Genomic DNA, 15,792 nt, shown 5'->3' on the forward strand with positions numbered 1-15,792 from the left:
AGTTCGGCAGTTTTTTTCCCCTTCTTTGTGATGTTGTCATTATGATGTTGTGAGGTAGGTAGGCAGGGAGATGTCCAAGCAGCCCCTCATCCCTAAGGTCTACCTCAACATTAGAATTCTCCCATAAGAAGCTATCTTTTGAAAGGTTGTGTTCATAGGAAAATGTATTTACTTTACACATGAACTTACCCATCCCCTCGCAGTAAGCCAACCAAGGAAGGATGTTGCATCAATAAAAGAAGTATATAATAAAAAGAATGACAAGATTTACTTTAAAGCATTTTGCTCCAAGACTGACCACATTTACTATGACAATTCTTCCTCTCCAAATTAAATTGAAAGCCAATATTTACATTTTAAGCTCGTTTTTATTCCACATTCATACCCCACATTACAAACATGACTTGAATGATCTCGGTCTCGTTTCAAAAACGAAGAGGAGAAATTGATCATGACTTGTCTCAAGAAAGTAAAATTGCTGAAACAAATATTTCAGAATTCAGAATTTGGTACTTTGTTTAGTGGTCCATGAAATACAAAATAATTAATTTAGAAATGATGCATTACCATTGGCGCTGAATTCGGAATGGAGATCGCCATTTCACAATTGAATGCCTGGTGCAGACAATGCCCTCTCTACAGAGTCTCTAGTTAGTATTATGCTATGGAGGTAGTGCATTATTGAGTTCAATAACTACGATTCCATCAACATTTTTTAAAAAATGGATCTTTAGCTCCATGGAGATGACGGGAATATGCTGTACAAGACTTCTTCCTCTTCAAAAAGTAACTCTCTTATGTTAAACTTAAAAATTATTTAATTTTTTCATGTTTTCAGATGCCATATTTGATATGTTTTAAATTTAGAGAAAAATGGCTACACCTAATCGACAAACTTAAATGGAATGATACCCTGATTTTAATCATTTTTTTAAAAATATTCTTAATGTCAAAATGTGTGCTCTTGCTTTTGTACACAGAGCACAGCACTCAATCTCATTTCTTTCAGTATCTTAGACTTTTCATCACATAGTACTGCATTTTCCACCCCAGTGCAGTATTAGGAACACATTCAGGACCTCGTTAAGGCTGTACAGGGTGGAGCTGCTTGCATCCCCCGTCCCCTAAGTGACTTGAGAGTTCCCTACTTTACTGAATCCACATGCTTGACTTTGTCTTGACTTCTGTCTTTCACTCTTCTACTTGCTATTGGGCTGTCAGATCTCTTTCATTCTTTCTTGTATCCATTCATCTGATTCTTTTTTTTTTCAACCATGCTGAGAGGAGGGAGATACTCCTCAGATACTGCACCCCATTGTAACAGTACTCACCCCGGGCACGTCGCTTCCCTTGCAGCTCGGGGAGGGGCAGTGTGGTTGCTGAATATCAGTGGAACGGCATACGGCACCTGGCCTACAGAGGTCCCCAAGTGCGCTGGTACTGACTGCCCAAAGGCTTTCCTCACTAGTAACGGCCTTCTTCCTGCAGATACGAAACTGCCCAATACTTCAAAATATCACTGTGTTTTGACTTGATATAACTGAGAGTGACACACAGCCCCCAACTCAAGGCAAGGGATGCTGTCTGCTGTGTGTGTTCACTTACTCCACGAGGAGAGGCATGGGATAGAAGGATGTTTTAATGTGCTGTCACATATCACAACTACCACGGAGCCCTTTAGTCCAAGATACCAGACTGAGAGTTACTAACACGTTTTATATGTAGACACTACATACCGCCTGAAGAGTCTCGAAGCTGTGATGAAGAGTACTTCTGAAGGTAGTGTATGCACAAGTAAATCATTAGACAGTGAAAACCTACTCCAGCTGAAAAAAGTCAACACAACAAAAAACCCAAGAATTAATTTCTAAAAGGCAAAGAATTACGTGCCTAGGTATTATTACTTGTCTGCATAGAATGGGGGACAAAGGGAATTTGCTCTTCTGCTCTCTGCGTATCAGTGAATCTTTATAACTGTTCTGACAATTAATCTAAGTGTCATTTATGGAGCATGGTAAGAAATCAATTCAGTTCGCTGAAAACCCTTCTTTTATAAATATAGATTCCTGGGCTTTATCTCAGAACTTAGATTTCTGCATTTTAAAGTAGTCTTCCCTGTGATTCTTACGCATATACAATTTGAGAATTACAGCGTTAAGAAACCTTATGGTTTCTCGATTTTGTGTTAAATCATTAGAATATAGAGAAATACATTCATACAGGGAGTTCCAGGTCTTACACAGGTTCTTCAATGTAACCGAGGCTAATTACACAGTGTATCTTTCTATTTACTCATTTTTGTAGAAAACAAGGCCTGCTTCTCTGTGTTATTAACTCATTTAATCAGTATTTATCAATATGTATTGACCATTCAGTCTTTGTTAGGAAATGAAACACTGTGCTATTATGTGTTGGGAATGAACCACTGAGCAAAAGGAGACCCTATTTTGCTCTCATAGAACGTAAACACTGATCTTTTATTTCCATGATGCTGTAAAAAAAACTATATGAACACACACATAGGTTTTCATTCGGAGAGTTACATTGCAGCTAGTCAAAGCTGATGACAGCTGAAAGGCCTCAGAACCAGTGAAGGTGAGTTTACTCTGACACTGGACCACGTCCCACGGAGCCAAGCCTGTGAGTGGGATACTTGGCCTTGTTACTAAAGCTCTTCACTAAGTATGGAAGTTGAGGTTCTGGTTTGGTGTTTCTGTCAAGGAGTTATTTTTATCCTAGAGAAGAATTCAGTCCACATCTGGACACCTTTTGGGATGGAATGAGCAACTGGAAAGTTACAGCAATTTAATTCCCAAAGAGAACAGTACTTCAGATTTTTCATACCAATATAATGGTTGGATTTTCCTGAGGAAAAAAACTAGAAGTTTTCAGTTAGAATTCTACCCAGTGGGGCTTCCAATCTCAATGTAACAGCAACGGCTAATGGTTATTTGTTCATGTCTGTAAACTCCTCCTTTCCTTCATCCTCTCTCCTAAAACACACACACACACACACACACAGGAAAGACCTAGGACATGATAACACTTGATATATTTTTAAATACACATAATAAAACTAAATACTGAGCACAAAATTTATAGAAAACCGCTTGTTTCATGGAAAATGTATACTGTATATATGATCTGTAAATCTTCACAAAAAGCTGGCAGTGGTAAGTGTTATCACACCACTTTACAGGTTAAGGAGCTCAGAGAGATGGAGTAACTTGTCCACAGACAGCTGGACAGTAGTTATTTTGGGCTCTGTCTTGTCAAAAGCCTGAGTATTTCCACGATGCCAGCCATGGGAAGGGGAGTTCCCTCGGCGTGGAGAAGGCTTCCTATGGATTGGAACCTCAGTGTTTGAGGTAGTCTTGGAATTTTCCTGCTCTGATTTTCACATGTTTTAACTGAGGTGATGACAACATTTAAGGGGTCTGGAGTGAAATGAAGTAATTTAAACCTCACCTTTGACAGACATCTATTTTTTATCACGTGTTTATCGAGGGCAGTGAGGAATGAATAACAGCTTCCCACACTTCTCATTGGATGCACTGCTTTCTAGCTCGCCTCATCCGGAGCGTGATTCTTGTTCTGTACGTGAAACCCATCCTTGCCAGCTCTCTCCTACTGCAAGTTCTGTGACTTCTCTCACGCAGCCCAGCCGGGTCGGGGTACCTGTCATGATGGCATCCTCCCAGCGTTTGATGGAAGATTCCTGAACAAAAATCTACGCATCTGTGTTCAGTGGCCTCCAGTGCTGGGGACTGGCCAACTCTTTACAACATCGTTGGCAGCCCTCCCTTTTCCATTGTGCTCGCAGACAACATTCATCTCCACAAAGTTCTTTCAGACAACAACCCTCAGGCCAAACTCAGAAGTCTTTTTAGCTACCAACAGTCAGAGCTTCCTCTTCTTCAAAAAAAGAAAAAAAAAAATCACACAGGGTACTTTTTAAAGGCCATTGTTGGCTGTTTAATCATGTGCTTCTTCATCCTTTAATTGGAGCCCTTGCTTTTAGCCCACAAACCCGCCTTTCCTCACCACGGGCGGTCTTGCTCCCTTACCTCCCGTCTTCCCACGTTTATTTATCCTTCCGAGGAATTGTTCAATTAGTCTCCTTTTCCTGCTTTGATTCCATGTGTCCTAGCTCGTCCCCTAACCTCAAGTTTGGTGTTGCTTCCTCTTTCTTACATTCTTTTTTCTCAGAATCTGGTTCTGGCCACCGTGGGTCTGTCACTGTCTTTTTCTGTAACCATCTCCTCCATGAATTTCTCCATCTTCTCCCCTCCACCTTCCTTGTGTCTTCTGTAGATTTCAGATAAAACTGCTTTTTCTGAAGTTGGTGTTTTCTGATTCTTTTTTTTTTTCTTTAAGGATTTAAAATGTCTTTCCTTGCTGTTTTCTTACCTAACCCAGTTCATCCCCTCTGTCCATGGCCAGTGCGTGACACCCACTGTCTGAAGCCCCTGTCACGGCCTCCCTTTACCCTCCTCCCAGGAGACGTCCCTGCCTTCAGAACAGGACATGTTGCCACTTTCTTCTCGTCTCCCTTTTACTTTGAACTTTTGAATCTATCCCTGTGCCTTCCTCACTTGGACTAAGACATATGCTTAACCAGTTTATATAGGTATGACCCATTTGCTCACAAACATTACCTATGATTCTCTTTTCTCAGCAAGCACTGCCGGGCCCTAGTTCTCCATAACAAAAACGATGCTCTGGACCGCATGTTCATTTTGTGTAAACGGATGCCTGGAGGACTCCTTCTGATGCCAGCCAGATCCTTTCTTTGACTCACAGCAGCTATCCTCATTCTGACTCTGCCAGTTTTATTTTCATTTTATATGACACTATGTAAAATCTTAAACTCACTTTCTGATTTTAGTTGCAAGTGTTAAAGTAGTAAAAAAATTACAAACGAGATCACTAAATTTTCCATATCCATTGCAACACTGAGAAAAAGTAGGAGATAGCTTTATCCTTGACTCACTAAATAGAATGGCACCATTCTCTTATTTCTAGATTTCTTTTTCTCTTGGTGTTGCCTCTAAAGTCAACTGGATCTTTCCATTTCTTTGAAGCTACTTATTTTCTGGAATTTGAATTAAAAACAACATATCCTCAAAGGCCAATTTTAATTCAGTTAATGATCAGGGTCCCCTCCAAGACTATTTTGTTGCAAAACTGTCTTTGCCCTTTTGGAAGAAGGAAGACACACACACATACACATTCACAGAGGTGCTTTTTAAATGTAAACGTATCTTGTTATATTCTTAGAGTCAGAGCATATCAAGGCAATACGCTTATCTACAGATTAGCCAGTTAAATTTCCTCCTTCCATTCATCTAACACATGAAAGAAAATGTTCTTTAATCATAATTTTAGAACATTCCTTGTCTTTATGCAACTTTAAAAAAGAAAATCAAATCAAGTTTCTTGACTTTTCTATTTCTTCTTCTTCTGGTTTTCTTTCTCTTTCTAATACACTAACTTAAAAAGATTTTTTTTCGTTAAAAAAAATTACTACAAAATTTTGATTGACAAATCAGAACAACAGAGAAGAAATAAAATACTGGGTCTGTTACGTCCACATTTCACATCTCTGCTGCTCCAGTTCTTGTTCTGACAGCCCATGCCTTCCATGCTACCCTACAGCACCCCTCCACACCTCCGGGTCCTCTCACCTGACCTGCTACATCATCTCCTGTCTCAGGGAAAGGTCTCAGCCCACGGGATCGATACCCGACTCTTCTCGCAGTATTTCAGCCATTCTTAGGGGAAGGAGAGAGAGCAACATTCATGTAGAGGCTATTCTGTACATCTGCATGCTAGATTTTCACTTTTGCTTGTTTCCTTTAATCCTTCAAGTTCAGATTAGTCTACAGTAGACTCCAGTATCAAGAAGATTTGTTGTAATACATACAGCACTTCTGTAAGGTTAGTAAAGTACACACTATTATTCCGTTTCATAATTAAATGTTTGAAAACAGAGAAACCAAATAACTAAATGAAGCTCCTCAAGAAAATCAGTTTAAATGCATGATGAGCTCTTGGTCCTTCAGGTACATCCACAGTTCTAGACCCTTAATACCATGGAAGAGTCTCACAATCCTACTCCACCCTACATGATGAGTATAAGTTACCAAGCTATACATGCAGTTCTGGTGCGTGTGTGTGTGTTTAGGGAGAACTGGAAGAGAAGAACAGTAGAGTCAATCTACTTCACTTTACTGACTTTTGGCAAGTTATCAAGGAGATAAATCAAAATCCTCTTTCAAAATAGTTACAACTCTATGTAGTTTTCCTTCATATGTTTAATGGGCTAAAATTCATAATATTTTTAGTACTGAGAACTGGTATTTTTAGTATTTTATAGTTTTGGAAACTATTTGAATGGTTTTCCATGAAATACATATTAAAACTTAAATATATAAGAACTCAATTGTGTATAATTCAATTAATAAAATATAGCTCATATTAATTAAATGCTAAACACAGGCCAGGCAACACGCCAAACATTTTATATTCCCTAGTTTATTTAAGGCATACAATGGCTTTATGAATTAGGTACTTTTGTTACCATCATTTTATAGATGAACAAATTGAGAATAATAGTTAGTACCAACTTGAATAGTGGCCATATAATAAGTACCTGTCAGGGCTACAACTCAACCCCAGGAGATCTGGTTACTCTACTATCAAAGCTGTATTTCACTGTGGCTGTTTTTATGTTGCTATCATATATAAAACGTGTTATCACAAAGCTTCCTCAGATATCAGATATATTTTCTATAGTAAGGCCCCAAAGTGATTTTTGTTTGTTTATTCTTTTTTTTTTTTTTGGTGTTTTCTTTTTCTTCCTCTTTATTACTACATTTTTCAGGAGAAGATACATAGATTGGTGAGTGGTTTTGAAAAACTACACTCAAAAGTACTTTTTAAAATCTGAATGTCAGCTTATGCAATTAACATGACTACTGTTTGTTGGCTTCAATCAGTGTGTATTATTTGTGAAACTATAACCAATACCACGATGGAATCAAGCCACAAAAATATAAGAAGGTAACAGCTTGCAAGGTCATCAGATAATACCTTGCTTTGATTCCCTGAGGAACTATCATCAGTTCAGCCTTTTAAAATGATGGGAAACTGATAAATGTTTGCTAATTTCTTTAAAAAGGCTTCCAGAAAAGTAAACACAGAAAACAAATGTGGGCAAACACAGAAATTAGCAAATATCTACAAGGATTATGTTTGAAAAGGAGCATAAAGTCAGATTTAAATAAGACGGTAAGAATTAATTAAAAGGCACAAGATTTTCTTAAAAGGAAATCATAGTAAAATGGGAGATTGCAAATATTTTATTTTGAACTACATACTGCAAAATTATATTTAGTAAATATTTTGAGGTGAATAAAATGTTTAATTCTAGAAGTTAACTATTTTTAATGTCTGGACATTAAAAAGTATGAACAAAAGCATGTTTATTAATCAAAGCAATTCTACATTTATTCAAACATGCATGCTGAACATCTGTTTTGTGTGAAGCCACATACAAAATAAACTATATTATTATTCTTTAAAAGCTCCTGCACATTTTGGGTAAAATACATCTCTTAAAATCACAAAGAAAAAGACTAAAAGACAAGATAGAATTTTATATACTTTGAGCACAAATCACTATAACCACTATTCACCACTCAACCCCAAAAGAAACCTCGAGTTACCACATCTGAGCGCCCTCAGATTATCTATCACAGCCATCTCTCAGCCCTCTGCACTTCCTGGGAACTGCTGCTGCTGGACTTCTCCATGAAAGTACCAATGGACAATAAAATGACTCACTTTATTAAATTTATCATACCATATGTAATACATATCAGGAACAGACACGCATGCCTTGATTATAAATAAGGAATTCTGCCAAAAAAAAAAATGGGTATTTCAGCACTGCTATTACCATCAAACTGGGATTTCATAGTTAAGACTAGTCTTTCAGAACACTTCCAGACTGAACGCATCTAAAAAGCAACAGATATTCTGATAGCGCAGAAAGGACACTCCTCGTCTAACTGTTAATGTGCAAATTACCTCTGGTCACGTGCAACCAAACTACATATGGCTGAATCAATCCAAGGATCTCTATAATGAATGAGTTTTTCAGAAGAGAGGTTATCCTGGACCTTTTGTAGTGAGACTGTGGCCTACTTTTATCTCCAAGGGTATGCTGTTAATATCCAATCAAATGCTCATGATTCCTGAGTGACTTAGAGGCACTGTCAATAGTGGAGTGTAAATAATGACTTCTTAAAAGTGTCAGCCCTCATGTCACAACATGAGACTCTGTTTGTGACCCTGAAACTCTGCCCGCCTGGATGAGAAGAGAGCCTAGGAACCAGTGATTCCTTGCCCAGCTTTTTGGTTTTAGTATATAAGAGAAAGGAGAGGAAGGTATATTATTAGTATATAAAACTACAGAAGGAGGAAGAGAATGGGTATTCTTCAAGCAGGATTTAACACAAGTACTATGAAACCAAAGCAGCACAAGTAAATTTTACACAGTAGTAAGTTCAGAGACTAATGCATATACAGAGAGTGTTGGGGAAACTTTATACCAAAGTAGAATACAATTAAGATCACGTAGATTTCCAAGCAGGCCATTTTCTGTATAGAAAAATCATTTCAAGTCAAGGATTCTGAAAAAATTGCAATCAGCTTTGGAACTTTTAAATGCTAGAAGCTATAAATCATTGTGTGTGTGTGTGTGTGTGTGTGTGCGCATGTGTTTTCAAAACCGTTTTAAAACGGTTGCAATGAGCTGCCATCCTGGGTCTGGACAGTGACGTGTACTTTGGAGCAAATCCAGAAGCACCAGAGGGGCCTTTAACTAACTGGGGTAATTATGCTTATTTCTTTTGGAAGGTACTTCTTTGAAATCGTGCTTAGTTTTCCTTCCAACTTTCATGACATGTTTATTGAAATCAAGTTTAATTACTTAAGGTTTCCTTTCCTTGCCAAATGACAATTTCTTGGTGGTGTTTTATGCTAGTATTTGCTTCTAGATGATGAAAGGGCTGAGGATTACCAGCGATCACACGACTGAGTATCTGGCTTCCATATTCTTTAACGTTATGAATAATCTTTTTTTTTCCCAGTAACTTCCAGAATGGCTACACTTAATTTCTAACTTACTTAAAGAAGGCAAAAAATATTGTTAAGAGAATATTGAAGGTATTCTCTTTTGACTCTATTCAGTGACATCTATTCAGAAAATCATAATCCACCAGGCCATGTGAATTTTCTCAAGAGTGGAGCAAGTGCAGATTTTGCTCTTAGGTTGTAAAGAGTATTCACCTTACACATCCAGCCGTGAATTTGTGGAAGGACCCTCTACTTGGTTTAAATTTTTGTATTTATATAGGGGTGCTTTAAAATGAGAATCTACCTTTTACAAAAGAAGTGGGTTATGATATTTAGAACACCTCTGTATGCAGAGAAGGAGGACTCATTTTCTAAATATGAAAATAATGTTCTTAACTGTCAGGCTTTTCCTTTAGCAATATTTCCAGCCCAAGGGCAAGTGCAAGACAGAGCAGGCATAAAGATCTCAGCGCCACTTTTTAATTTCTGGCATCCATAGCATTTAGCAGTCGAATGTCTCAAAGGAAAACAACTACTTTCATTTTTGCCTCCTGCAGCCACCCTGTCAGGGGAGAGGTCTGGGCTCAGAAAATGCAGCTCATTAAAATGAAGAATTTTTCCCCGACTTTGATATTCACAGTTCACTAGGGACTTACTACCTGTTCACCGAGCTATTTTGTCTGGAAGGGGGTTGCAACACAGCAGACTCTACTTTAATTAAACTGCTTTAATCAAATTCATTAGGTCTCCAACATTTATAAAACATGTTAAATTATGGCACTGATATTCTTAGTGTATATTTTTTTAAATTGTCAGGTTTTCTCCTTCCCTTATTTAACTGGTGTGTTGAGCAAGACTCAGACCAATACTTTCATCTGCCTCATAAATGTCTCCCTGGCATGCAAGATGCATGCTCCCTGTATTTTCTTACAAACAACCACTACTGCTTTCAGATGACTAGCCCCATCTACTCAGCCCATACACATTAAGTTTTAGAGTCATTCCCTGAGAATGGACGAGTTGTCATTCCAAGTTGAATTTTGTAAATGAGAAAGGCTTAATATTTTACGACCTACTTTTATTACCATATTGCAATAGAGTAGAAAGGTTTTAAAATACAATCATTCTTTCAAAAGAGCTCAACACAGTAACACAGAGTCACATCAATACACTAACTGGGTATCAACTGAGTAATTATGAATAGACATTTAGGCCTTAGACAGCTAAATATTTCTTCTGTGTATGGCTTCTGTAGGCAGACTACAAAAGAATCCATTCTTGTTCTTCCTGAGAAATATTTCTCCTCTCTTTTAATAGGTGTGCATACTGTTGCCTCTGTTAGCTTTTGGCACAAAAGGACTTTGTAGTTTTTTCTACATCCCAGCAGAGAAAATGGAATTTCTTGGGCAAAATTTAGGGATACCTAAAATTCTTACTTTGTATATAAGTGTCAATTTATAAAATGACAGCCCAAGAATGAGACACAAGTACATGATTTCTCATTTTAGTAAACATTAAATAAGGGCAGGACTATTAAAATGAGAGAGGAATGGGAAGGCCTTAAATTTGGGGCTGAACAACCCGACAGTTAATAGAAGAAAGCTATTAATGTTGTTAAAAGTATAATTAATGTCTACTGTGTACCTCATGGACTTACTCTTTGCAGGGAACAACCTGTATAATAATTCATCTGGATGAAGTTATTACACTTGAATTTAATCCATTGCAGCTATTGACATAACATGCCAAGATCTGTAAAGTACCAGGAGTGTCCTGGAAAAACTTAAAGAAATTATCAGTGAAGGGAAGTACTTGAAGATAAGGTGATAAAAGCACATGTGGGTCAGACTACAAAAGCCTTTAAATGCAAAATTGAGGATTTTTTTTAGATCATTGTTAGCTATATGGAGCCACGGAACATTTCTGAGTAGCAGAATGACATAATTTAAGTTGTTTTTAGGAGGAATCATCAAATTATGGTGCCCAGAATGGATTAGAGCATGCAAAGATTACAAAGGATGTGAACTGGGGAGACTGATAATCTGTTATGAGTTGACAGGAGACTATATAAGAATAATAATAAAAAGAATCAGTAGCTATAGGAGATATTTTGAAAGTAAAGAACACAAAACTTTGGAAATGTAGAACTAGATATATGCAGAGCAATGGTAGCCAGATGGAAAAATCTGGAAGTCCAACATACAATACAAATAAAAGAGTAATAAAAGTAGGTAAGAATTGAAAGGAGAAGATAGAAAAGGGAAAGAAAGGAGTTCAGAACTCAATTCTGGGACTGTTCCACATGGGGTAGGCAGGAAGAAGAAATACAGATACTTAAGGAGAGAGAGACAGTTGTCAATAAATGTAGAAAGAAAACTAGAAAACGCAGCATCCTCAGTAAGACCAACAAAGGAAAGAGCTTCAGTAGAAATGCTGATCAGAAGAGCCCAACACTAGCGGGGCGAGAAAAATCAAGGCTGGGAATGGCCAAAGGACTCAGGGACATGGATGTCACGAGTGACTCTTAAGGGCAGAATTCAGAACTGTTGTCGGTGTCAAAACAAGGTCACACATTCAGGAAACAGTGGGCAGTGAGTATGTGTGCTCAGGTTACAGTCACTCTGCTGACAACGGGCAGCGTGAGAGGCAGGAAGGGCTGTAGAATAAAATGAAGGTTTTGTTTTTTTTTTTAACAAGGGAAAAGATCTAAGTTTATTGGGGTAGAAAACGGAAACAAAACATGAAGAATGAGAGACTGAAGCTGGTGAAAACCCAAGCGTGGGAGTTACTGGAGAAGGAGTTAGAAGATACAGGACTACTGTTCCTTTGTCAGGTTGGCCAAACTAATTACATACCTTCCACTCTGAACAACCATTTTTATCAGTGATTTAGAAATATTTAAGCAGTGACCACGTTCCTAGTGAATCCACGTGAGTCACTGCATATTACAAAAAGGTGTAAATCTAAGATAAAGCTTTATCAGATTTTCCTCAAATTTTCTGTAAGTTGGAAGTATCAACATGAAGAATACATATTTACTGAGGTGCATGCCAGAGTACTTTTATAGTGCTTGAAATAATGAACAGTATCATTTTGAATATGTAATTTTATAAGAAAATCACAAAGAGAGAAAAATAAAACTATTTTCACACATGTTCAGAGTCATTTAGAAAGCTTTTGAAAATTGATTGTTATTTGCAAATGGTCACTTCAATATTAATGATGAAACTTGGAGTTACTCCTTAAAAAAATTACAGGGGAATCATTCCTAAGCATGAGAAATCTAAAATGAATGTCCAATTGTTATAAATTATGAGAATAAATACAGAATGTTTTGTTTATGCCCAGCATTCAGGAAGAACTGCAACTGGTTCAAGTTTATGATTCATTTATTTCCTAGGGGATACTTTTCCTCGGTACAAGGGAAGCAGTATCTCTGAGATTTTCCATAACCCTCTGCTTGAGCTCAGTGAATTCACAGCTAACCATATTTCTCCTTTCTAACACCTGCAAGTAAAGCCATCCAAATCATGTAAGATTATGGGACTACATAAAAATTATCTAAAAGCTATCATTTCCTGACTGACAGAATTCTTCCGATCTCTTCCCCTTTGCCTTCTTCATTGCTTCTACTCTTAGATTTCCAGGTCCACCAATCCAAACATATTTCAGCTCCCATTCCAATCCAGTTCCTTGAATTAACAACTATAATGTTGACCTAACATTCCCAGCTGACTTGGGCATGTCTAGGTTTACTTTCCTCTTTATTTAGACAAACTCAATGTCTACTTTTACTCTTTATAAGACAAAACACTAGCTACAAAGTACAACTGGGAATGTGGAAACACCAGTTTGGCCCAAGCTATGGTCACTCCACCTCTAATGAGAGAAGACAACCCAACAAGTTCCAGGTCAAAACTCAGTTCTTAGAACAGCTGTCCATTTACCTGGTACCCTTTGAAATCCCGTTTTTCAAGAAGGAGACTGCGAGTCATTTGGTGACAATGTTTTACCTCAACAACAACAAATCCAAATCCAAATGTAGGATTTAAATATGGGTGGGAGTGTGACATATTCTCATGTGCTTTCAAATTTTCCATTTAGTTATACACTAAAAAGCATGTTGAAAACAGACTACAATTAATCCAATACACTTATATAGAAAGCAACCAAAACTCAGAAAATTTATGTGATATTCTGATTTGATTTAGACTACAGCGTACTCAGCTCTCTGTTTAAATTGAGATTTCCTTACTAATGCAACAAAAGGCATCATTTGATGAATTTGTGGAATTATTTAGTATTAATTAAGTAATGCTAGATGCAAGAAGGGGAAAAAAATCTAAAGTTCAGTGTCTTAAACCAACAGAAACTTATTTCTTACTTACTAAGACTAACAGAATGACCTAGATTAGTTGGTATACCTTTTCTAGGAGGATCTGAAACCCAGGCTCCCCAGTCCTTCCATTTAATGAGTCTACAATATTAAACACACGGCTTCCAATGAAAAGAATAATGGACAGTCACGCATGGAGGTTTTTTACTGTCCATGTCTGGTCTTGGCTTAATATCACTTCTGTTGTCAATCCACTGTTTAGAATGCCATCCTTTGGTACACCTTCCTATGCAGGAAGCTGGAAACAGTTTACCTGTGTCTCAGGAAGAAAAGGAATAGATCTGGTGATCAGTTAGTGGTCTCTATCACTAGATTATATAATTATGTTGCAAAAACTGTGTTTACTTTTTTTTTTACTGGAATAGCTGGAAGTTTGGTGGTGGTGTTATAATTAAAAACAGGTCCTATAATATATTTTATAAAATGAATTATGTACTTTTGTTCCTTTCCTATACTCCTACAAGTATCTTACACAGAGGAGGTTTTCAATGTTTGTAAACTGAATTATTAATAATAACAGTATTGTAAAACATTCAATAGTCTCCTAAGCTACTGAATAATCTAGCTTCAGTAACATTATTCATTCTTAAAAAACCATGATCTTATAAAAATCCCACAAAAGATTATATTAAATACTTTGTGAAGGATAGTACGAGAGAGAGTACTTTAAATTCATGTATTTTAAACAAAAATGTTTACCTTTCTCTCTGTACTCTAAGTGCTGGGCATATTCATTAACTGAATTATTCATTTAAAAGATGTTAATTGCATGCCTTATGCACTAGATATTGTGGGTAAAACATGAAAGAAGTGAGACAAAGCCCCTGATCTTCTGGAGTTTCCATTTTACAGGGATGAGGAGCAGGGACGAGGCAGACAACAGAAAAGTAAACAAATGAATAAAGAAGACAGTTTCAACAGCATGTTCTGGAAGAACAGCTGTGGGTCCATTCTGTTTAGGTTATATATTTAAGGAGAGCCTCTCTGAGGCAGACCGACTTCATGGGCATGTTGCCTGTGCAGTCACATGGGGTCCAAATTCAGAAGACCTCAGCAGTAGGTTGAATGCTTTCATGTACTGAAATTCTTAATAATTTTATCTCTGAACTTGGGTTTCATAAGGAAGTCTAATGGGACATGGAACATGTACATCACAGGAGGAGGTACGCATAACGTGAATGTGCATCCCTCCTTGGAATCTCAATCATCTCTAATGCCCATGACAGTGCATGAGCACATAATTCTGGTGGGCCCACAGTGCACAGGAGCTCAGCAAGATTCAGAGCCAGTACCAGGTAGCGCAACACATATAGGACTAAGTAAAAAGGGATGCTGGCAGCCCCATTTTCCCTGCAGAAAGGTGGCAATGATGTTCTACTAAATATTAATAACCTAGAAGTCCTGTCATGTTAGCCGCCCATCAGCAACTGTTGGTAGAGTGCGCACATACGCAGAGGTCAAATAAAAACAGTTGAGTTCTTTGCAACATCTCCACTGCTGTGGTAGTAACCAAATGCATAGGTATGTATGAGCTACAAAATATGAAGCATGTAATTTTGGTGATTCTGCATAGGAATTACAGGCTCTCATATTTGTATTCAAAACAGGCATTATTGCACAGTATAAAGATGAATTTTTATGCTAATAATTTAAAATGTAATTTTTTACTTAGAATAATATTAAATCAGATTTTTTTTCTTTTAAACACCATTTCAACATGAGAAAGGGACTGTGGAAGAAAGGAGAATGCTTTACACTTTGGTACCTTCAATTACACTTTGTTCTCGCCTTTTGAACAAAGGACACCGATTATCATTGTGCCTCACCAATTTGTAGCTGGCTCTGCTCTAAGGCTATGACACTGCTGGATGTGAGATCCTCACGACAAAAGAGTTCCAAACCGAAAATGCAGGAGCAGTCCATCTCAGGCAGGAGGAGACATCAGTGCAAATGATCACAGATGGGGATCAGCTAATCATGTTTGTGAAACAGAGGGAAAAGCCAGTGTCTCTGTAACAGCAAGGAAAGTGGTCCAAAGCAAGGCCAGAGTGGGAGGCTGGGGGGGGGGCAGATCTTGCAGGTCTTAGAAGTCTGTCTCCTCTCGGTGTGGGGTAGTTTACTGAGAGTTTAACACAGGCGGGTTGCGTGATTGATAGACATCGTAAAAAGATTAACCTGATACAACAAAATGGAGAACGGAACTACTGCCGAAGGCTCCCCTCTTACAAGTGCTCAGAAATGATATACACTAT

The 15,792-nt window shown here is 37.7% G+C and overlaps 1 protein-coding gene across 1 annotated transcript in view; it reads right to left on the reverse strand.

Moving 5' to 3' along the window:
- The window catches only part of TENM3 (teneurin transmembrane protein 3), a 1,525,061-nt gene that overhangs the window by 1,414,688 nt on the left and 94,581 nt on the right, over positions 1 to 15,792 (reverse strand). The window contains exons 3-4 of the mRNA XM_072950498.1: positions 5,688 to 5,774; positions 1,737 to 1,826 (exon numbers count right to left, since the gene is read on the reverse strand). The gene's annotated coding sequence lies outside the window, so the exon portion shown is untranslated. The remainder of the gene's footprint in view (positions 1 to 1,736; positions 1,827 to 5,687; positions 5,775 to 15,792) is intronic.

Source organism: Vicugna pacos, chromosome 26, assembly GCF_048564905.1.
Source record: "Vicugna pacos chromosome 26, VicPac4, whole genome shotgun sequence".
NCBI lineage: Eukaryota > Metazoa > Chordata > Mammalia > Artiodactyla > Camelidae > Vicugna > Vicugna pacos.